The sequence below is a fragment of the Cupressus sempervirens genome, chromosome 2 (assembly GCF_028749045.1).
Source record: "Cupressus sempervirens isolate cs-2001-9-10 chromosome 2, ASM2874904v1, whole genome shotgun sequence".
In the NCBI taxonomy this organism is placed as follows: domain Eukaryota; kingdom Viridiplantae; phylum Streptophyta; class Pinopsida; order Cupressales; family Cupressaceae; genus Cupressus; species Cupressus sempervirens.
In genome coordinates this window covers 332,483,171-332,509,236 of record NC_143119.1, presented here as the reverse complement: position 1 = coordinate 332,509,236, position 26,066 = coordinate 332,483,171, and the positions used below count along the sequence as shown (strand labels likewise).

The window sequence follows — 26,066 nt, the reverse complement described above, 5'->3', positions numbered from 1 at the left end:
TGACTTTAAATGATGCCACTATCTTATCTTTTATCACATAGAAACAATTTGGATTCATTGAACTCTCTCATCATAATACTCAATAGTGGAACACGGATGTTAAAAATAGTGATACATAATTACTCTTAGAAACATACTTTTATAATTTGAATAGTGGAAATCTCCTAGTTTTAAGTTCACTTATTTTCTTTAGTACCTTTATTATATAATTTCAATTGATTTGATCTCTAAATTATGAAGTTACTTCCCATTCCAATTAAACTAATCAAATATTTCATTTTAAAAATGGAGTAGAACAAGATTTTTATGTCTAGTTTTTATTTTTAGAACATAGTATAACAAGACCTTTTTTTCTAGTTTGGAAATTTTATTATACTCTCACTTTTTCTTCTATCTAATTAGAAGGAAATAAAGGGCCTAACTTTAGCATTCAATAGGTCACATGCATTTCAGCATGTTGCAAATGAATTTCAAATTTTAGAAAAAAAACCCTAATATAGAAAAATTTTGAATTTGACTATATAAACAAACCCTAATACATTTCACTACCAAGATTAACTGCTAACGCTTAAGATTATTCCTTTAAGGGCATTTCATTGCTACTAAAATGATGTGTTAACAATAAGAAACTACCAAAAACTGCAATGATTGTCAATTGGCCTAGTTGTAAGTTATACACAACCCTGGTTCGAATATTGGGCACATTCAGTACACTACAGGAACATAAAAACATCACATTTTAAAGTCACAAGGAAAAAGGATTTCAAGATAGAAACTCACAAATCATAAGCTAGAAAGTGGCATCAGTTTAAATCTTGGACCAATTCGGAACAACAACAAATAAAAATTACACTTTTAGGTTGAAATTCAAAAGGTTTTCATCATTGAAAAGCCACCATCAACATATAAAAACTCTTACTTTCAATGACAGTGTAAAAATATTCTCGAAGCCTCCCTCCCATGCACCCACACTTTACCATGTGAACGAATGAAGATTAACTTTTTTTTTTAATATCCTTGACAACGTCAAAATTTTAATGCTAAACTTAACTGTCATCAAAATTTTGATGTTATCTGGTTCACATTTTTAAAAATAATAAATTTGACAAGAAAAATTGGCTTGCTGTAAAAAATTTAGGTCAAAAATGACCCCCAAATTTACTAGTGTTGTTTGTTCTCTTCTATGGGTGCTAGATTAAATTCAATGCCCAACATTTTTTGCATAATATCGTCAATATTGAATGTATTTATTATTTGTAATTTTATATAAAATAATTGATATAAAATTTGATTTACTATTGCTTACAAGGCATGAGTGAATTTTCATATATCCACCAGAGCCAAGATCGTGTTGACCAACCTTCTCTTGCCTAGCTTGTGTAGCGTTTGATGTGTCTTGCAACCTATTTATGTAAAGTTTGAAATATGTAAGAAGTATGTTAGATCATATAAATTGAAAATCACACTTCTACAAATATCTACCAAAATCCATAGTCCAAATAAACACGCCATTTTTTTCATACTATGTTGATTTTAGGGTGCTACAAATAAGGTTCAAATTGCATCTTACAGTTTGTGCTTAATGCTTCAAGCATGTTGTTAGTGTTATAAGGATATTTGATGATTGATAGCATTATAGAACTTTCTAGGCATACAATCTACCTTAAGTTTTAGTGTTTGAACAAATGATGTACTTCCAAATACTTTTGTTAACATCTCTTGGTTGCCATGATATTTTAATCAATTCAATTTATGACATATTTGTTTTATTCCAAATGAATAATTTTTTATTTTTTTAAAACTACAATCATTTGATCATTCATTTGTGTTATTGAATAGTGTCGATCAGAGACTATAGATTGTATATGTATGTGCATGTATGTTTTACATACACTCACATACATATACAAATCAATCTAATAATATATCTTAAATTTGATCAAGAAATTCATATCAAACTAAGATAAAAATTTGTACATCTACATACATTCCATACAAAAACATGATGGCCTTATAGATTGATCCAATATGCCTCTTTATATGAATAACATATTAATCACAATTAGTTAGTACTAACTAACTAATTTGATCCTGTAGAAGATCATATTTAGAAGAGTCAAGGCTTCACAAACACTCCAAGATAGTCTATTACATTTGTTCAAAATGTCTGTATATTGAGTCTTTTTTTTAAAATGTAGCAATTATTGTAATCAATTCAAGCATTTTAATGAATAACTAGATATTGCTAATTTGTGCATAATTATATTAATACTACCACATACCTATCTTTGTCAAGTGGTGGGTTAATTCCTTTATCTCTTAGTATCATCTCTTTTATATCTTCAATGATTTCAGTCCACTCTAACTATGGAACCATAGGAGGATGCTCATATTTTGGGTTGAGCTTTAGAGCCCTTCTGTATTGGTCTCTCACAATCTTTAGATATTTGCAAGCTTTTTTAAGAATTTGGACCCTGTTCAAAATATTTTGACCAAATAGCTCCTCCATAGTTTTTATGAGCTAATATTTTAATTTAGAGCCTTACTCATTCCACCTTTTAACAAAAAACAAAATTGTTAGATAAAAAAATTAGTTCAAGCTATGTAGCTTGAATATATTACAACAAATGGATGAATAGAAAAATGTAGCAACCAATTATATCAAGCTACATACTTTTTACATAATGTTGGCCCAAATATCTTCAATGTCAATTCATAAAAAGTTTCATAAAAAATATCATTTCCTACAAAATCATCATGGCTCCATTAGTCAAAAATGAGTTATGAAAAAGTAAACTACAATTACACTCTAAATAATTACAATTTTAAAGTACCCATAAGTTTAGGCAATTTTAAGGGAATCATATATTTCTCAGCCATCAACAATGATGCATCCAATGATCTTGTATAAGTAACACATTCCTGCTCCAAGAAAGGTTGGTAAATTATCACCAATGTTGGTATCAATTCTATCATCATGAGAAGGTGTACTTGTCCCTGCACAAAGTTAGCCAATGTCATACTATACTCAAATGAACAATAATGTATAAATCAAATCATATTCAACACATAACAAAATGTATCAAAACAAGGATTTACCAACTCTAGTTGTAGCAGGTGTGGATATTTGTAAGCTCCTCATTGTCAATCCTATAGTCAAAAATCTTGTAAGTAGGCATATGCACATCATCAACACTTGAAAAATAATCATATATATATATATATATATATATATGTACATGTACATATATGTATATACATATATGTACATGTACATATATGTATATACATATATGTACATGTACATATATGTATATACATATATGTACATGTACATATATGTACATGTACATATATGTATATACATATATGTACATGTACATATATGTATATACATATATGTACATGTACATATATGTATATACATATATGTACATGTACATATATGTATATACATTTATGTACATGTACATATATGTATATACATATATGTACATGTACATATATGTATATACATATATGTACATGTACATATATGTATATACATATATGTACATGTACATATATGTATATACATATATGTACATGTTCATATATGTACATGTATATATATCTATATATGTATATGTATATGTATATATGTATATATGTATATGTATATGTATATATGTATATATATATATATATATATATATAAAATTTATTGTCTTTTTCAAATATATTTTGAAAAAACATGACAACAGTAATATCAACCTATCAATAATAATCATGAAGAAAATAATCTCCCTTCTAATGATTGAGAATTGAAATCACATACTTGTATGAGGTATACTGGTACCCTTGTCAGGTGGAACAACGTGTAGTGGTCTCAAAAATTCTTCTAAAAAAATGTACATATTGTGGTTCATGATCCATCAATTAATATAAAACATAAAGCTTTAGTGAACTATTGTCCTAGCAAACAACTCATTATTTCTTACTTCCAAACACCGTACTTTGTGACACAATTCATTTCTTGTTGTATGTTTCTCTTCTTTTGTATTTGGATCCATCACAAACCCAAGAATTTGTAGATTGATGGTCTTGAGGGTCCTTTTACACATGGTTATATGGTTAAGTTGCTATATGTGATGTCATCATTACATAATACTATGGCCACTATATAAACAAGTAATTATTTTTATGTGATATGTTCTTTCTCTTTCCCTAAGAATCAAATTGTGGCAAAAACACCAGTACAACAATCAAAATAAGTTCAAAACCTTAACAAAAGTAACATAATAATATGATATTTTGTAAAATTAAAATTGCATAATTTTTTTATACAGAAGGTTTGCCTACACTAGAGAAGGGGTGGGAAAAACATCCCTACCTCTATCATTTGATGGATCGGCCATGTCACCCTATGACAAAGAATATATATAAAAACATTAGCAAAATGAAAGGAATAGTCTACTTAGCAAAAACACTTATTATTAAAATTGTATATTATATATTGGAGTTCTAATTGGAAGTAATTAGTTCAAATATTACATATATAGTACTTACAAGTCCCATGATAGTAAATTTATTTGTATCTATTCGATTCAAATTATAATCTGTTAGCCAATCTTCCCCTGAACTTATTGATTTAATCGCACATACAAAAACATGTTTTACCTCATGTGCGTCAAAAATGTAATTGGGTCACTTATTAGTTGACCAATGATGTGTACTATTTATAAAACTTTCAACATTTCCTATTTCTTTTGGCCTTCCATCAATGTACACAGCAAGTCTTTTACTTTCATCATTTTCTTTCTATTGTAGATAATTAACTAACAACGCATACCTACGCATACTTTTTTTTAATTGAACTATATGTATCCAATTATTATAATTGTAACAAGGTCCTACATACTCCATCAATTCAACAACTTTTTTATAACTAATCTTTATGCCATCCATGGAAAATAGGCCCAAACCATGTAATGGTGATGGAGCTATGTGATATATACTCTCATTAAAACAAAAATTAGTGTTAATTGGAGGTAATTCCTTGGGTACCCATTCTTTTTCAAGATGTGTGTACCTCAAGGTAACCTTGATGTCACCCTTTGTCTCATCATCATAAGAACATGACCCCCCTTGAGCAAGAAAAAACATGTGTTTACTAAATTTTCTTCTAATATTTTGACCTCTAGTTTGCCTCTCTTTCATAGACCTACTACATGTCTCACTATCCTCTTCTATTCCCACATTTCCCTTACTCGAGGAAGAAAAATCTGACAAATACCTATTTGGTGGTACTTGTAGCCTATCAAATGAGAGATATAGTTAAAGGAGTGAAATATTTTTCCTATAAAATGAGACTAATATTGATGAAGTTTTCCTAAAGTTAATGTTGAAGGTAAAGAGAAAGCAAGCATGTAATAAACTTATACCTCCTGATCCATGTCACTTTGTACAATCCTCGTTAAATGGGTATAGTTTCTTGCATATGTAAATCATTTTTCTTAAGTTAGTTACAAATTACATGATACTTATGCTAAAAATTACATAGAACATAACTTGAACAATATTCATACATCACAAAAATATAACATTGTATATTTTTTAATTGGTTACCTCTACAAAAAAAACATATTATAAGTAATTAGAAACCAAGAATTGAGCATCATAAAAAATATTTCAACCTAATCAATACGTAATACATTCCCATTGATCATCTTCTTCATCCATCTCATCATCATGAACATCATCATTATCACCATCATCATCCAAGTCGTCAAAATGACCATCATCAATATCATGATCATCACTATGACCATCATCATCATTATTGTCATTGTCATCATCATCACCATCACCACCATCATCATCTTCTCCACCACCACCACCACCATCATCATCTCCTTCTTTATCTTCACCATCATCATCATCTACTTCATCTTCCACTTCTTTAGTATCTTCTTCTTCAATCACATTATACTTTACAGGTCTTCCTCTTGAATTGTGTCTAATGACAAATGAGCAACCTATTTTATGTGGAATGCCAAAGTAAAAAACTTTCTCACTTTGGCTTGGAGGAACATAGGGCTCATTTTGGACTGGCTCAAATGACCTTGTATTAATCATTGTAAATCCATTATCATGATAACAATTCTATCAGGATCACTTTCATTCAGTTGTATCCTGTACCATTTGACATCGAATAAAACTAGTTTGAAGGAATTAAATTCTCACTCGATTATATCATTCAAAATGCCATAGTATCTATTTTCAGATTTTTGAGGGTGCATGTCATTGCTAAATGAAATATTGGTGACCTTGAAGACTACACTTATCCCAAAATCACAAGTTCTCTTAGTCTCATCCACCTTTTTTATGCAAAATTTATGGCCATTTTAGTATATAGCTTTGTGGTGCTTCACCTATTATTTTTCAAACATGTCAAAATTATGCATCCATCTATGAGTTGATATTAAACAAATGGGTCATGATAGATTAACTTATATGTACCTTTCCACCTCTTAAACCATTTTCTAGATCAATTACCATTGGTGTAACATTGGGATCTCCATTATGATGAAATTCTTTAACCAATAAAGCAAAACCTTCCCACTTTAACGAGTGGCTATTTTGTTGAGATCATTAAATCCATACCATCATCCAATCAAGAATGTTTGCAATATACAAATGAAGCACATCCCACTCATGACAAATTGTATAAAATAAATAGACCAGTTATCACTAGTAAATTTAGCCCTAAATTTTGACAAGAAAAGGTCAAAATTTTGACCAAAATTGGTCAAATAGATGACTAAACCTGTCGTCGATCTTTTTTAGTTAGTTTTTCATCACAGTAACTATGCGTCAAAATTTTGACTCAAAAAAGGTCGACTTACCAACATGAGTTTCATCAATTTCCTTAGTCTGGCCTTAGCTCTTATTTCCTCATTTGCATCCATCGTTGGTTGAAATTTTGACATACACCCCTTGACTTTTTTGACAGTAAAGCCAAACATTTGATGGCAAAAAAGACCAATCGTCATTGAAATTGTGACCAAGATCCCTTTCAACTGTTGTCAAAATTGTGACCAAGACCCCTTAATTTTCTATGGTGGTACCATACATGCAATGATAAAGGGAAGACATGTTGGTTGAAATTGAGACCAATACTTGGAAAAAATTTAGATGCATTGTGCCAATTATTGGAAAAGCTTTGCTCTTATAGGAGCCTTCTAAACTGCACAAAACTGGATTCTGAAGCATAATTGCTTAGTGTGAGACTCAGGGTATTGTGCATGTTTCTACCTCCACACCATTGTTTTGTTCATATCACATGATTTATTTCATACAAAACAATGGGACGGAGGAGGAAATGTGCACTATATTCTGAGTCTCCACCAAGCAATTGTGCTTTAGAATCAAATTTTGTGTAGTGTAAAAGGCTCCTGTGAGAGAAAAGCCTTTGTAATAATTGGCATAGCCTATCTATATTTTGGTTCTTGAGACACCATTTCTTGTGAAGACTATAGGGAAAAATAAAATTAGGAAAGAATTATTTATTAGGAATGAAAGCCAATAACACTAACTAATCTCTATTTTTCAAATAGATAAACGTGACAAAAAAACTTACAGTCCAAATCACATCATCATAAGAGCACATATATAACTATAACCCATTATTTGGCTGCTTGATGATCAATTCCTTGGCAAGAGCATCTAGGACATAATATTAAAATGCAATCAATCACTGAGCCTATTTCTAGCAATTGAACTGTACTATAGAAACAAAAATTGCCTTAAAATTCACACCTCACCAGTTGTAGTTCATTTGCATCCATAATGGCTTCACAAAAGTTGAAATCTTACCATTTGTCAAGAACACAAAAGGCACTCGTAGTTCAGCTACATCAATAAAAGTAAAGTTATTTGAATGTTCAAAAAATGTGAAACTTCCACTTAATACCTAGAAAAGCCATAATTCCTCAGTATACATCATCTTTGATGGAATGTTCACAAGTGAATGATTTCTCTAAAAGCTCAAACTTATACACAAATAAGCACCATGCTCTTGAAGATATATATATACAAGTTACAAGATTGATATATTGAAAGGAGAATGGTGATGGCACGAGACTATCATCAATATCGATTGTGGAGTTGTAGATAGGTAAGTGATAAACATAAAAAGGTAGTACAAGGCACCATTTTCCATGTTCTAATATGATGAACTACCTTGGAGCTGGTTCTAAACCTTGATTTCTTAATGTTGGATTTGATCCAATGCTACCATTATCTGGAGGAGGTCCCACACCTCACTTTCTTGTTGATTCTAAAAGCTCAATGACATAAACTCCTCTGTCAATCATTCCAAGAGTAAACTAATTTGAGTTAGATGGATGTGATGCAATTACTAGAGGATAGACATTACACAAATAATCAAAGGATACATTTTGAGTTAAATCATAAAATACGAGAAGGTTGTCGCATGAATATACCACACCTAAAATGGGAGCAAATAGAGAATCATGAGGTGTCCACTACAATACAAAATAATGTGATATCAGTTTACACTCATATAGAGAAGGTAGCTTATATCATTATCACTTACTAAATTTGAATTCTAAATTGCTGACAAAGACTTACATAATGGAAATGATCAAACATAGAAGCATCATAAATAGCAAGCTAGCTCTCGTGAACAACCAACAAGTGAGCTTGATCATTATGGAACTATACTCTTGTATCCCCAACCGGTGGTGATGATCTTTCCATCTACACTTGTAAATTTTTTGACTTTTACTTCTCGCATCTATCAATGCTCTAGAAATAGAGCTACCAAAACATTGGCCAAACATTTAGTAATTTGAATCTCTAAACATGTGAATGTACAAAATGAGATGGCAATGGATATACAAAATGAAGAAAAACCTAGGCATTGGCCCCATAAGATACCAATACATTCAAAATGTGTGAAAATGCCAAGCCTGTAATTTTCTTTTGGTGGCCTTTAAGCTTCATTTTTACCTAGTTAGTTTAAACAAGTTTTGAAAAGGCACAAGTTAGAATGTCATCATATTAAATGACCCCAAATAATCTTCCTATAAAATAAACACCAAAACAAAATGAATAGAATGAGGATAGTTCACTTTGACTATGTATAACATTTTTCCATCGACTTTGCAATTCATATTTTAGAATCTATAATCTAGACAGTGAATTAGTGAAAAAGAGAACTGCCATGATGTATCATTTAGTATAGTGAGCTTGAAAAGAAATAAAAAGTCATGCTAGATCATAAATATAATTTTGGAGATATCTACAATAAAGTCTACAAGCTTTCCAATTTAAGATACAAATTAAGACTTTTTCATGTGAGTGTGGTCAGGTTTATAATAGATCAGACAAGATAATTGGCTACAAAAGAGAAAAGTTATGATGATAGAAAAAGCTATGATTTCTAATTTTGAGTTTACAAAAATACACAATCAACTCAAAAAATGAAAATTCAGAGTGAATAAAGATTCTATTTATAAGTAGTTTACTTAGTGTACACTATTTTTCTCAGAATTTAATGAATTTCAAAGATTTTGATATGACTTCATAAATCTCTTTTGCATCAATATATATATGACTTATTAACAAGACATTATGGCAATGGCACATATCCATTATCTATCATGATCAAGATAGGAAGTTAGAGAACACAAAAGTTGTCATGGTAGATCATAGAACATGATCTAAAATATTGATAGGAAAAAATGATAAAAATAACTAAATCTGAAAACAAATTAGGTAGTCTTACTTTCTTGGTCTATAGTAAATATTTTCAAAGAGTTCAAACACCCATCAATATAATGAATTAAAAAATTAATAATAATCCTAACGATGGATTGGAAGAACATGGATCATACTCTATAATGCATTATTGAAAAAATGGTCTAGAAAAGACAAGGTGATAATGGATCATAGAAAATGTTGACATGCAAGGAAGAGTGTGATATCATGTATATCTCTTGAAGAAGTGACTATGACTATCTCCCCTCATCCAAAAGTCACACCAAATAAAATAAGCATGCATATATGTACATAAGTATAATCTTTTAGCTAGGTTGGCTTAATACCAAATCATACTTATTCATAAGCAATGTGTTCAAGTGTGATATTGAATTAGAACTCTAAGAAACATATAAAGCATGATCCAAGGTATTGAAAACATGATATTGAATAAATATGAATCAAGGTACACTTTTAATGATTCATTTAAACAACATACTATGATCAATGTACGATGTAAAATAAGTTCTAAGCATCATAAGAAATCCCAACTAGTGCATTAAGGATAGAGATACTTCTAACTATTAATAATTTGGTTGATGCATTAATTAAATCAAGACCCTATAGAACCTTTTAGGAAATTTTCAAGTAGATAGATGTCATATAGATTGAAATTCTTAAAGCTAAAAATATAATTAAATACACCCTTACAATTCCTTCATTGATTCAGTCTCATGTGTTATTTGTTAAGATAAATCTTATATTCCAAAATGTCCCAAATTACTTATACTAATACAGGGGTATTATAGGTCATTCTACATTTCCTCCCACTCTAGTTGACATTGGCATTTCTAATCCTCTCCTTTGGGAGAAAGTTCTCATGGTAGGGGATAGGTCATGGGCTCAACTACTAGATTATGAGGACCTCCCCTTTTGGAGTCATCAATGCTTCTCCATAGGATATTTGGTTATAGATTATCTTTTTGCATGTCAAAGAGGCATTATCACTTTTTGGAGGGACACAAATGATAATTAATTGACTATTTGTGCATCCAACTCTTCCTCTAATGACTATCTATAGGGTAATGATGACTCCTCCCAATGTATGGTTCTATTGAACTAGCCTTTTGTGGCCTAATGGACCTGACACCACCTCTTTTTGTTGATGTGGTCCACTCTAGCCATGTGCAACCTTCTCTAAATGTTGTTGCTCCCGATTCACATCAAGGTTTGACTATTGAGATAAAACATTGTCAATACCTAGAAATTATTGTTGTTGATTCTCTCTCAAAATGGGCTCTTCCACATTCCACTTGTAGTTGGGACCCTACTAAACTTAAGGCTTGAAATTGTCCAAAGGTGGAAAAAATTAGTATGTAGACTCTCACTCACCTCCCCAAATGGTGGGTGAGTTGTCTACCTATTATTGATGTGGACTAGAAGTTGTGTACTAATTTGTTTCTAACAATATTTCTTGACCTTGTTGTACATGTTGGAATATTTAGGAAATGAAAGATGTTGAGGTAGGGGGTAAATTTGTATCCAATTAGAATGTGGAGAGCCAATCATATAGGTGGGGTTGTTCATGCATTCCCTAATAGTAGCCCACTTAGCACAATCATTCTTTTCATCAATGCATTCATCGTAAATGCCCATTTTAATGAAGTCATATGCCTTCACATGTATCCATTTTGTAGCAAACCACTTCACTCCTTCTATAACAGGACAGCTTCCATGACTATTTTCATCAGCTGTCCCATTTGGTAGAAGACTAAAGAACATAATAGCATCACCTTTTCTAGGCTTCACTATATTAAAAAAACAACATGAATTTCATTTTTCACTTGTACTACAATCATCTTAGAGATCATTTTATTTTTGACTATGAATTAGAAAATAAATTATATTGATAAAAGTAAAGAATATAAGCTTCACTTCATATTTCACCCTTAAGATTATTAAATGTAAACATGAATGCTTAGTCAGTGTTAATTTGGAGAAAAAAATAAATTCCTAAGTATTTATACCTGAATATCCACCTTTGGCACATTCTGACCAAGAATTGTCTTTTAATTGGTCATCACTTTCTTGACTACCCAACAAAGATAATTGAATAATATTTGTAAGAGCTCACTTACATTTTATGATATGGATTAAGCACATAAAGTGGGTGTTTGATGAAAAGAAACTAACCTCTAAATAGGGAAAAATAGTCTCACCCCCCTTGATCACATCTAATAAATACATGAGCACTATGGTAGTTCTATGACCACCCACCTCTTTGTTAAACTTATCATGAAAAAAATCAACATGAAGTTCATATTTCTGGCCATTTTCATAATGTAAAATCTGTATTGCCTCGCCATTCTCTAAAAACACCCATAAAAGAAATATTAATGAAAGAAACTTACAAACAAAATCTTTTATAGTATTGGAAAAATTAGGGCTTACATTTTAATGAGGTCATTTCATGATTGAAATCTTGGTTAAATAAAGTGGAAAGGGCCTAGCATGAACCAGTAAAATTACATTCAATGAAACTAGGTAATGAATTTCGTTTTTCATAAGAAGTTGTACAAGAATTTACAATGTTATAAAAATGGAACAACATTTTGTAATAATCATCAAAATGGTACAAGTTCTTTAAAAGAATCTTTACCAATACATCATGAATTAGACTTAGGTTACTACAATTTTTCAACATGTTATTACCTTTTGGAGGAAAGGTCTAGTCTTCTATTCTATTTTCAATTCTTGCAACAATTTCATCCTAATAAAAATGTACAAGCAATGCCAATAAACAACCTTTGTGGAGGAGTAAACATAAGCCAGGAAAGATCTACTTATTAAATGATCTTAATCAATATAATCTATAATATGGATGTTTGTTAAAGCCCAAGTGCCTGCTTAAAATTTCATCCAACTAATTTATAATGAATAGTCTCATATTTTTCTACATTTTAAAATCAAGGTTTGATTGATGGATGAGCCCAACATACCTGAGATTTATTTAAGAACATTCCTAAGCTTGTTTGAATCTCACTCATAATACTCTTCCCTGATTCATTATCTACCACCATTGATTTCTCTAACTTGTCTCTTGCCTGAAGTCAACATTCTTAACTATAACGAAATATTTAATAGTGCAAAGGTGAGCCCTTAGCCCCCTTACTAGACTGCTTAACTAATGAAAAGTATAAACTTAATCAAAACAAACCAATGTCACAGTAAACAAAAACAAACACAAAAACAATCAACCAACTCACATATTCTGATTCATACTAAACAAAAGGCTGCTTCTAAGTCTTTGGAATTTGGTGGGTTCTCCAATAAGCTAGGGATTGATTCTTTGCTAATGTTCTTAATACTAGATTTTTTTATTATATTTATGTTATTTAATCACACTAATTACAATTTTAATTCTAATTGGTCCTCCATACATGTATGAAAATTGTTCATTCAAGTAGTCACCATTTAGGTGTTTTTTAAAGTAGATTTTTTCATTTCATTTTGATAGCTCATCTTAGGTTCATGGGAGTGGACTCATGACCACTCATTGAGTATTGGGTTTGACTTTTGATTAGATCCAATTACTCTTGTCATATGCACTCTCCTCCTTTAATTATTTAATCCATGGATCTCTTTTAGGCTCATTTCATTATTGTGCTTCTTATTATCTCTTTACATCTTGCAGGTTTTTATAGATTTTGTGTTCTTTATGATCATGGTTCAAGTCTAATTTTGTTTGCATACTTTGTAAAAGATGGGATCTTTACTTTAGTTTCTTATGTTTCTTTTGTTTCAATAATAGATATGAAATATAATCAGAATAAATAAACTTCATACAATTAAATTCACTAAAAAATTAATCAGAGTGGGATTAACCATGGACAAAATTCTGTAGTTAAGTGAGTTCTAAGTTGAAGTAGTACTCGGATGACTACCCTCGACCAAAGTCCCAGTTCTTTACTAGATAGATTAGTGCCAATTGCTACTCGTGAAACATAGATCAATGAATTTTACTCAAAAACTACACAATTAAATCATAACAAAAAAATTAGCCTCTAAATAAAGACTCCCTCTCAATTTCAAACCCTTATAGAAATAAGATGATCTTAGAGATTTATACTATCCTGCTCTACAAGGGTTTTAACAAAAAAAATAGAAATTGATTTATAAAAACAATTGAGCTAAACTAAACCCTTATTCAAAACTTTAAAAATTTCTTTTAAACACATTGACACAACAATGGCATTCCCTTTATAGTCTTAGATGATTTAACAAGAGAAATGGCTACTTTATTTTGCATGAGCATTAGGTAAATGAAATTAAATCCCATTAAATTGAGTTAGTGGACATAAAGTGTTATAATGATAGGAAAGTGTAATTACCAGTATGTAGAATGATAATCAAACAATAAGGCAACTGATACTCATTCCGCCTATAGTAATCTAAAGAAAGTTTTCTTTATGATTGTTCAAATTAATACACAGTAAGTGTCCTTATAATAGTCTATATTCAGGACCTAATTCATACCATTAGAAGTGGTCTCCTACTAGATTTTTCCATCAACAAAGCACCTACTACTGTCTTTGGCACCTGCCAAGCACCACTTTCTAATTAATAAGTAAGACACACATGTTTGATCATTGAGAGGAACTAAATAAGATATTCTTATCTAGAATTGACCATTGTTGGCACCTAAACTATAGAAATTGCAACTGATGTTGTCTGACCTGAAGAATAGCCTACAACAAAGTCCAAATTAATTATATTACATTAAAGCCCAAAATTCTTTTGACCTCTTATGAATTCCTTCTGCCTGTAGTTTCAACTTGATATTACTTTTTATGATCTTTTTGTTTCTTTATTGTATGGATTTGAACCCTATCCCACTTTATTTAATTTGAACAATTATATTACATCTAAAATAGAAAAGATCACATTTATATCAAGTAGATATGAAAGAGGAACATCTAATATCCTAACGTAGCTTCTCATTAGCAGCCTCAAAGATTGCATTGGTGTAAAATATAACACCATTAATTCTACCAATTTTTTGGCATGCTGCTAGGCCAACACCAACCTAATATAGAAAATACAATTGTTAAGTTGTAAAGGATGACTAGATAAATAATTAAGATTCAACAAACAAAATTTCATCAAGTACAGTACATATTATGAAGTTGTAAATGACGAATGGATTATTGGAAGGAACTGTGGATGAGTAGATAAATTATGGAGAACCAACAAATTGTTGAGTATATTGCTTACAATGATAGCTGGAGCATAGTTTTTGTGAAACAAATCAAGCATTTTGTTCTTGGGGAGATTTTCCAACTCCTCTATATATTCTTGTATAATATATTCAATAGATTGATAACCTAATATCAGTAGCAATCAACTATTTTTTTAAACGTCTTTATTGGAACTAATTAGCTCCAAAGTTTTAGTCAAATTTAAGCTTAAATTGAAATTGGAAGTTGACCTAGTTGATACCGGTGAATGAAAAATATATATTTCTAGAATAGACAAAGATGCGCAGTAGGATTTTAGTTGCTTCATACAACACATCACATTGGCTTCCTCTAAGAGCTTGTAATGCTTCTTTAAAATCTTTATCATGACCAGCCTTTGCCTAGAAAGCATTGACAACAAATGTATTAGAAAGAGCACCACATTTTGAACATGTAGGGTTTTTTAAATAAGATATTGTACAATTCTTAGATGGTCATTTTAAAACATCTCATATTAATATGAAAATTGAGCACAGAAAATAAGACAATTTTTACTATTAAATACTTTTAGTTTAGAAAACAAGTCATAAATTATGTTCTTATACTAAAAGAATACTTTGGCTTAAGAAAAAAACTACACAATATTAAAACATGACATTGTGCTTTAAAAACTATAAAGGTACCTATAACGAAGAACTTCATTTGGACTTGCTAATTGGTTGTCACTATTAACTATAAGCTTATCTTTAAAGTTTCAAGAATATTTTAATATTCTCTACTAAAAAAGGCCAACCACGTGAAGGTGGAAGCTCATTTGCCGCACCCCCCCCCCCACCACCGCCCCGGCCCCCCTCCCCCCCTATAACATCACTCTAAATTCCCCATTAACATTTAATAACATTCATTCATTCATTCATTTTTAAAATATAAAATTCAATCATTATAATCACATGATAACATTCATTAACACATAAAATTCATTAAGACACAACATTCATGAATAAGTCATTAACACATAAAATTCATTAACACACAACAATCATTTCTTTTTGGTTTTCTTGCTATTTTTTTTCATGAAATTTCTAAGAGGAATATCAATGTCCTCATCATCCCCCTCCTCTATTGGTTCTAATGCATGTCTCCTCCCCATCTATTGAGGAACATCATAAGGCTGCTGCACCAAAGGGGGGTCTACTACAATAACAAGTACTTCATGAGTTAAATTCACACCATTTTATATTAGTGAATTATGATTTTTTATTTAAGTAAAAGAACTATAAATCAAAAAATTAATTTAAAAGAACAAAACATAGATGTTCTTACCTGAATGTGTGACATGAGCTACTTGTTGATAGTCTGAACATCCTCTAGCACTCGTTCATTAGCACAGCGTGGTTAATCTATATCCTCTAAAATATACACAAAAAGGTTACACCAAGTTTAATTAAAGATGTTAAATTGTATTAATAATTGCATAATTAGTTTTAAATAGCAAATGAGCACCTCCATGGACAATATGAGGCACATCAAGGGCTTCATGATGCGGCATATGATCTGCGTCATGATTAACAGGCTACATTGCAATGTCATGCACATTATTATCAAATAGATTGTTGCTCAAGTATTCAATTTCTAATATATTTTTTGGCATATTTACATGTACACATGATGCAGAAGACTGTTTAGTTGGGGCAATGGAAGCTTGTTGTAGGCATTCAACCATGGTTGTATAGCCTTGCTTGAAGGCAATTCTTTTGTGTTCTTTCATGGCCTCCAGATTAAAATCAGCACCCTGCATTTTTTTATTAATTAACAAATTTATTTGCATTTTATAAATACTTTTTCTCTGCAATTCATTTACTACTACTTACAACTTGTGCTTTGATTTTAGAATATCCCCTAGAGCCAAGTTTATGCTGCCCAACCTCTTCTAGCCTAGCCTTTATTGCCTTTGATGTGTCTTGCAACCTATGAAAAGTTTGAAATATGTTAGATGATATGGATATAAAGATCAGTGCTAATTAGTGCATTATTACATTAATGTACTAGTAGTTAATACTATTGCATACCTTCTCACACTTGTTAGTGTAGTTTCTCTTCAATCATCCTCCCCTTTCTCCTTTGCATCCAAAATGAACTCTTTCCATTCCCTCACTGTAATAAAGGAGGATGCTCGTACTTCGAGTTTAGGCTGAGACTCTTTCTATATGAGTCCCTCACAACCTTAAGATGTTTGCAAGATTTTTGTAACATTTTCTTATGATCAAAAATATTATTACCAAACTCGTGCTCTAAATCTTTGATGAGCTGATATTTTAATTTTTTATCTTGAAAGTTCCACCTTTTAAGAAAAAACACAAAATTGTTAGATATAGCTAGTAAAAGAAAGGACCTGAATGAAAGGAAAAATGTTACACAAATTAATGATCTCAAAAAAAAGTGGTGGGATAAAATTAGTTCACTTATGATGTTCCACCTTGTATGTATGGTGGGCCCGAATATTTGCAATGTGAGGTCATAAAGCTTCCTATAAAATGTATTGTTTCCTACAAAAAAATCTCATGGGATAATCAATCCAAAGCTTCTTATGAATAGGTAAATGCATATTATAATATAAAAAATAAATATTTATAGTACTTGGGATCTTAGGAAATTTTAAAGGCATCAATTCATCATTGTCAATCAACAACAATGTCTGCATAGGTCCCATGCTAGAAACACAGGTAGCTCTAGGAAATGATGGTGAATTATCACCAATACTTGTACTATGATATACCTCTAGCATAGAAAATGGTGCATCTCCTACCACAAAAAAAATAATCCACTATGTGATGCACCCAAGATAAAAGTACAAATTGTCAACTCATAATTAACAAAAAACAAAATATAGAAAAACAAGGATTTACCAGCTGGACATCCCCTTGTTGCCCACATTGCAGTTGACAATCTCATATGGATGTCTATCAACCTCCTAGGAGTCTCCTATACTTGATGACCTAATGGGGACAAAACCCAACAATAGAATGGACACAATAGAAAGGGGAATTGTATTAACTGAAAAACAAGCTAGTACATTCAATACAGAGAAAATAAACTTCAAAACATGCCCTAAGGGCTTACAATAGCATAATGGTGGAGATAATTTCTCCTTTCAGTACCTCCTCTCAAACCCCACTCCGAACTGCCTTTTACAATGCCAAAATCCTCCTTAAATAGACCCCAGAGGGTTAAGGACTAGGAGTACATTCTAGAAAGTGCTAGTAGGCATCCACCAACCAAATAGAAGGTTCCAAAAGCTGCGTTAGAAGTTGACACAAATCTAGAAGAATCCAGAAATGGTAATCAAACTCCCAAGAGGCATAACTTTTGAACTGTAGCTCTGATTGACGAACCGTTTACATTTTCAAAAAGTTCTTGAAGCACCCTATAGCCCTATGGACAAGCTTTGCTTGTCCCCCATTTTTTGGCCCTTTTCAAGGTCATTTAATGCCCCTAACTTGACTTTGAAGCATTCTTAGGAAGTCTCCACAACCCAAAAAATTGCAATAACTTTCAAACCGTGGGGCCTTTTGACCTGATTCTTTTTCTGGAATGCTCTAAATTACAATTACATTCATCTAGACAATTTACACCTCCTAGTTCACCAAAATGATGGCTCAATTACATACTCCTATTTTTTCAAGATTTACACGAACACTGATAGTGGAACTGTGAAAGTTGGAACCTTTATTTGACCCAAATGGGTATCTAAAAATGAAAACACACGAAACAGAAACTAAGTCTAAGTATATTTTTTTTGGGTGACATAGGATTGCCCTTATACCTCTGGATGCTCCTACATCAGACACCCAGGGTAGATTGAAAAGTGACCCTGTCACTTTATGAATGGTAGAGGAAATCCCAAATGGGAAACCTCAGCTGCTGAAATCCAAGTTGAGTCCTCAATCGGTCATCCTTTCCATTTGACCAAATACTCTTCATACCACCTGTTTTTGGTACTCCTACCCACACAATGATCTAGAATGTCTTCTATCTCCTCCTTCTTAGAAGCAAGAATTGGACATGGCTCTAACACCAGCTCCTCATCTGCACCATCATCATGATACTCTGTTAAATCTGCAATGTTGAAAATGGGAGAAATGTGAATATCATCTAGCAGCTCTACTTCATATGCATTTCCTGAGTCATGTTTCTTCAAAATTTTGCAAGGGCCAAATTTCTTCATTTTCAGCTTGTTGTAAGTACCGGCTAGAAATATTTCTTTTCATAAGTGCGCCATGACAAGATCCCCTACTTGGAATTCCTTATGTCTTCTTCTTTGATCAGCCATAGCTTTATACTCTTGATTCATCTTGGTAATGTGTGCTTGGAACTCCTCATGTAGACGCTTGATATGTTCAGCAAATTCCTCAGCTTTAGCACTTGTCCTCTTCCCTTGTTCTATCTTTCTCAATTCAGGTGCAGTCCTTGGGCTATTCCCATATACAATTTGGAATAGTGATTTTTCAGTACTCCTATTTATAGAGTTATTGTAAGAAAACTCTTCTTGTGGTAGAATCAAATCCCATCCCTTGGGCTTATCCCCAACTAAACATCTCAGCAAATTTCCTAGACTTCTATTTACCACTTCTGTTTGGCCATCAGTTTATGGGTGATGCGTGGAACTCAATTTCAAGTTGGTTCTTAACTTTTTCCACAATGTCCTCCAGAAATACCCCACAGATTTAGTATCTCTATCAGAAACTATGCTCCTTGGAAGACCATGTAGTCTTACCAACTCTTTGAAAAACAAGTCTGCAATATGGACAGCATCATGAGTTTTGTGGCATGGAATGAAATGTGCCATTTTGGAAAACCTATCAACCACCATGAATATTGAGTCATTACCCCTTTGTGTCCTTGGCAATCCAAGAACAAAATCCATACTTATGTCCTCCCATGACCTTGATGGAACAGGCAATGGCTGATATAGGCCAGTATTGTGACTAAACCCCTTGGCAACTTGACAAACCTAGCAACTCTATACAGACTTCTTCACATCCTGTGAAATTTGAGGCCAAAAATAATGTTCTCTAAGAATGGCAATGGTCTTATCTCGACCAAAATGTCCTACCATCCCTCCACTGTGTTTCTCCTTAATCAGATTTTCCCTCATGGAACTCCTTGGAATGCACAATTGACTACCTTTGAACAACATGCCATCCTGAATCAAATAGTCTAACCACTTGGTTCTATCTATAGCAACAAGTTCTTTACAAGCTTTCCATGCTTCAGCGAAATTAGGATCCTCGAGGTATAATTTCTTGAGTTCATCAAACCCAACTACTTCAACCTACATTAATGTAAGCAACAACTATCTCTTACTTAGTGCATCTACAACCCTGTTAGATTTTCCACTTCTATGCTTTAACACAAATGTATAACTCTGCAAGAACTCTACCCACTTCATATGCCTCTGATTCAATTTACCTTGGCTATTTAGGTACTGCAATGCCTGATGGTAAGTATACAAAAAAAATTCCTTTCACAATAAATAATGCCTCCATTTCTTTAAGGCCTGAACTATTGCATAGAACTCTTGATCATAAACAGAATACTTCTTCTTTGCATCATTCAATTTTTCACTAAAATATGCAATAGGCTTACCTTCTTGGCTTAATACATCCCCAATAGCGCTACCACTGGCATCAAAATCCACCTGGAAAACCTTTCTAAAATCTGGAAGTGCCAACACAGGCTGTTATGTCACCTTCTTCTTCAGCAATTCAAAACTTCTCGCAGCTACTGCAGTCCATTTGAACTCTTTTGTATCCCCTCTTATTGTATCAGTTAGGGGTGCACATATGCCACTGAAATTCTTAATAAACTTCCTGTAAAAACTAACCAGACCATGAAATGATCTTACTTCAGTAGTAAACCTTGGAGTAGGCCATTCCAAGATGGCTTTTACCTTCTTTGGATCCATTTTGAGACCTTTAGGTGATATAACAAACCCCAAATAGACTAACTCCCTTTTTGCAAAGATACACTTCTTCAGATTAATTAACAGTTTCTCTTCCCTTAGCCTTTCAAGGACACTATGAATATGCAATAAATTTTCTTTCAAAGTCTTGCTGAAAATTAAAATATCATCCAAATAAACAATAACAATTTTTCCCAAGAACTTCTTAAGTACCTCATTCATGAGCCACATGAAGGTGCTTGGGGCGTTCATCAATCCAAAGGGCATGACTAAACACTCATAAAGACCCTCCTTGGTCTTGAAGGTTGTTTTCCACTCATCTCCTTCTGAAATCTAAATCTGGTGATAACCACTCTTTAGATCTATCTTTGTGAAGTACTGAACTCCACTCAAGAAGTCCATAAGATCATCCATCCATGGCAAAGGAAATCGGTACTTGATGGTTATCCTATTTATAGCTCAAGAATCTGTACACATCCTCCACTCTCCATCCTTCTTTGGTGTGAGTACTACAGGTACTGCACATGGACTCAAGCTCTCTCGAATCAAACCCTTCCTCAATAGCTCCTAAACCTATCTATTTAGCTCCTCTATTTTAGTAGGAGGCATCCTGTGAGCAGCCTTGTTAGGAAAACTAGCTCTTGGAATCAGATCTATCTGATGATTGATTTGCCTTACTGGTGGCAATCCATCTAGAACATTATCTGAGATAATATCTCCAAATTCCCCTAGTAAATCTGAAACTTCAAGTGGTACTTCACTACTACCTTCTTTATCTTTCCTAGGAATCAAAGCATAGCACATATGCTAATGTTTCATGCCATCTAAAAACATCCTTCTATCAACAAGACAAATCTTAGCACTGCTACATACCTTTTTGCCTTCCTTTTGCATGGGCTTCAATTTGTGGCAAACTCCATCCTTTGTCAGAGAGTATGTGTTTGCATGCCCATCATGTACTACATGTCTATCAAACTACCATGGTCTACCCAACAATAGATGGCGAACATCCATCGGAATAACATCACAGAGAACTTCATCATGGTAACTCCCAAATTTGAATTTCACTAAACATTGTTCACTTACTAGGACCTTATGATCATCTTTTACCAAAGCAATCTGATAGGGCTGGGGATGTTTCTCCCTCTTGAGCTTCAGCTTAGAGATCATCTCTTCTGATACGAAGTTATCATTGCTACCACCATCAATGATCACGTCACAACATTTATCCTCACACTTGTATCTGGTACAAAAAAAACTCCTCTATTTTCCTGGTTCAATCTCACCACTTAGTAGGACTCTTTCATTTACCAAGGTCTCTCCTCTTTTTGCATCCTCTGAATGTGATGATTGTGCATCCTCATCCACATGAGCAACCCTAGCTTGGCCCTCAGCTCTCCTATCTGTCCTTCCTTGTTGTTGAGGGAATTCCAAGGCACGATGACCTTCTTCATTGCAATGGAAATAGGTACCATGAAAGCCTCCTCTTCCTTGTCCATGTCCTCTACCTCTTCCTCTCTGATTTTCAAAGTCTTGATCATGGGAGCGGTTGAAACCCTCATTCCTCTGGTTCCTACTAGTACCCACATCTTCATTTTTCTTTTGGGTTTCATTGTGGCCTCCAAATGATCTATTGCTTCCCCTTCCTCCTTGACCGCACCCTCTTTGTCTTCCTTCAAACCTTTTATTCAGCTTCTCTTCAACTTTTAGGGCAAACTGGTATGCCTCTTCAACATTGGTCATTCTTACCAGACTTAATTCCTCCTAGATGCTAGGTCGCAACCCACTGATATAATGAGCAACCTTCTCCTTATTTTCTTTTGCATGCCTTGCTCTAATCAAGAGTCAGTAAAATTCCTCTGTATATTCTTGGACTGATCTTCCTGCTTGCATTAACCCATGCATCCTCTTAAAAAAATCAAGCTCGTAGTCCATAGGAATGAACTGCTTCTTCAATTTGTCCACCATGCGATCCCATCTTATGATCTTCTTCCTCTTCTATTTCTTTCCAATTGGACCTCTTGCCACCATATTTTGGCATGGCCTTTCAGTTTGGCCTTTGCAAACTTAACCCTATCTGGGTCCTTGATATCCTCATACTCAAAGTATTCTTCCAGTTCATTGATCTAATCGATCATCTCATCTGGTTTTAGATTTTCTAAAAATACACCCACTTCAATTGTAGGTCTTTTCCAAAACTTAGTAATGGCCCTAAAAAGCCTTTCCTCTGCATGATTCAGAACTTCCCCATCAAATTTCCCTTCTGGTCCAATTTCATCTTCTTTGTTGTCATCTTCACTTTCATCACCTACGGCCACAGTTGCTCCTCTATGGAGCTCCTCCTACAATGCTTGTACCTGCCTTTGGAGGGTTCTAACCTCCTCAAGATTAATAGCTCTAGCCCTTCTGCCATGCTCTCTTCATGGAGGCATCTTCTTAACTCAAACCCACAACCACACAGTCTTGGTGCAAACTGCCTCACAGTCGGTGCTCTATCTACACACTCAGGAAAACCAGCTCTAATACCACTTGATGGGGAAATAACCCAACAAGAAAATGGACACAACAGAAAGGAGAATTTTATTAACTAAAAAATAATCTAGTACATTTAGTACAGAGAAAATAAACTTCAAAACATGCCCTAAGGGCTTACAATAGCATAAATGTGGAGATAATTTCTCCTTTCAATACCTCCTCTCAAACTCCACTACGAACTGCCTTTTACAATGCCAGAAATCTCCTTAAATAGACCTCGAAGGGTTAAGGACTAGGAGTACATTCTAGAAAGTGCTAGTAGGCATCCACCAACCAAATAGAAGGTTCTAGAAGCTATGTTAGAAGTCGACACAAATCCAGAAGAATCTAGAAATGGTAACCAAACTTTCAGGAGGCATAACTTTTGAACCGTAGTCCAATTGACGAACTGTTTACATTTTTGGAAAGCTCTCGAAGCACCCTATAGCCCTATGGACAAGCTTAGCTTGTCACCCATTTTTTGGCCCTTTTTGAGGTCATTTAATGCCCCTAACCTAACTTTGAAGCATTCTTAGGAGGTCTCCACAACTTGAAAAATTGCAATAACTTTCAAACCGTGGGGCTTTTGTACCTGATTCTTTTTCTAGAATGCTCTAAATTATAATTACATTCATCTGGCCAATTCACACATCCTAGTTCACCAAAATGATGGTTCAATTACATACTCCTATTTTTTCAAGATTTACACAAACACTGATAGTGGAACTGTGAGAGTTGGAACCTTTATTTGACCCAAATGGGTATCCAAAAATTAAAACACATGAAATAGAAACTAAGTCTAAGTATATTTTTTTTTGGTGGCAGAGGATTTCCCTTATACCTCTGGATGCTCCTGCATCATGACCTGAACAATACATTGTTGCAAACACATTCTAAAATAATAAAAGTAAGAGTTGACTTAAGAAATTTTTGAATTTTTGAAATTAGAAATTCCTTATAACTTGTCAACTAAAAGATTATTTTACGAGTGGCAGTCGGAGCTCTGCTAGTACTAGCCTCATCGTGTTTTCCTTGAGCAGGTTCTGGATCAATTGCCGAAAAATCCTATAACAAGAACAAATATTACATATTTTACTTCACAACATAAAAGATTATAAAATATAAATCTTTATTAAAATTTTGTTATAACTAAATATTCATTACTGCTTACTTCATAACAACGAGCTTGTGCTCTCAAATTAGATAGCCTCTTCATCATTTGCTCAGATGGAATATTTGATTCATCCAAAGTTCTCATTATTTCTAAATTTATTTTTTAAATTGTTTTCTTCAACATTATTGTTACATTGGGAGTTTTTGCAATATCATCATTAGAAGGGGTAGCTCTAGTGGCTCTATACCTACTACACGTGCTTTTTCCTTATCCTAAACATTAGATTGTGAGAGGAATATTAGTAAGACTATCATAAAAACTCAAAAACCATAAATAAAATAATGTAATAATATAAAATTTTTCAACTATCTAATCTATACAATTTCAATAAGGTTTATCCTTGCTGAAGAATGGGTGGGAGTAGCATCCTTGTGGCCTCTATCATCTGTTGGATCCATATCATCCTGTCACAAAGATTAAACATTAAAACTTAAGCTAACTAAAAGCAATAGATAGCAAACAAAAAATTATTAAAAAAATGGTATATAGTACTTACAACCCCCATGATAGTAACTTTTTTTTGTATCTATGCGATTTTAATGTTAATCTATTAGCAGTTCTTCCCCTACCTTATTGATTTTATTGCACAAACAAAAACTTCATTCCCCTCATGCGCCTCAAATATGCAATTGGGTTGCTTACTAGTTGAGGAAGGTCACATACTATTTATAAAATCCACAATATTACCTATTTATTTTGGTCTCCCATCAATGTACATAGTGAATCTTTTACTTGGATCATTTTCTTTCCATTGTATATAATTAGCTGATAGTGCATACATATGATTACTTTTTTTATGTCAAACAATCCACATCTAATCACTATAATTATAACATATACCAACATGCTTGAACAATTTGACAACTTTTTTGTAACATGCCTTTATCCCATCCATGGAAAATAGGCCCAAACTATGTAATGAGGATGGATCAATGTGATATATCCTCTCATTAACACAAAAATCTATGTTGATTGGAGGTAGCTCATTGGGTACCCATTCTTTCTCAATGTGTGTGTACTGAAAGGGCACCTTGATGTCACCTTTGGTCTCATCATCATAAGAACATGATCCCTCATTAGCAAGGGAAAATTGCATACATTTATCAATTTTTTTTCTAATCTTTTGACCTCTATTTGATCTCCCTATTTTAGCCATACTACATGTCAAGCTTTCATCTTCCATTTCCTCATTTCCCTCATTCGATGTAGATAGATCTAACAAGTACCTATTTCGTGGTACCTGTAATCTCAAAGTACACACAATATGAATAGAGGTCCATAAAGGCCATTTGGATTGGTTAGTGGAATAAATTGGAAAAAATCCCTATTTTGTAGGAGAAATAGGGCTAATTGGGGCTCTTTTCTTGTAGCCCTATTTTGAGGGAAAATGGTGAAATCGGTAGGAAGCCTAACC

The 26,066-nt window shown here is 33.0% G+C and overlaps 1 pseudogene; it reads right to left on the bottom strand.

Moving 5' to 3' along the window:
- Window positions 1-2,872: 2,872 nt before the first annotated feature.
- On the bottom strand, window positions 2,873-24,736 carry LOC149572466 (putative prolyl 4-hydroxylase 7; annotated as a pseudogene).
- Window positions 24,737-26,066: the final 1,330 nt, after the last annotated feature.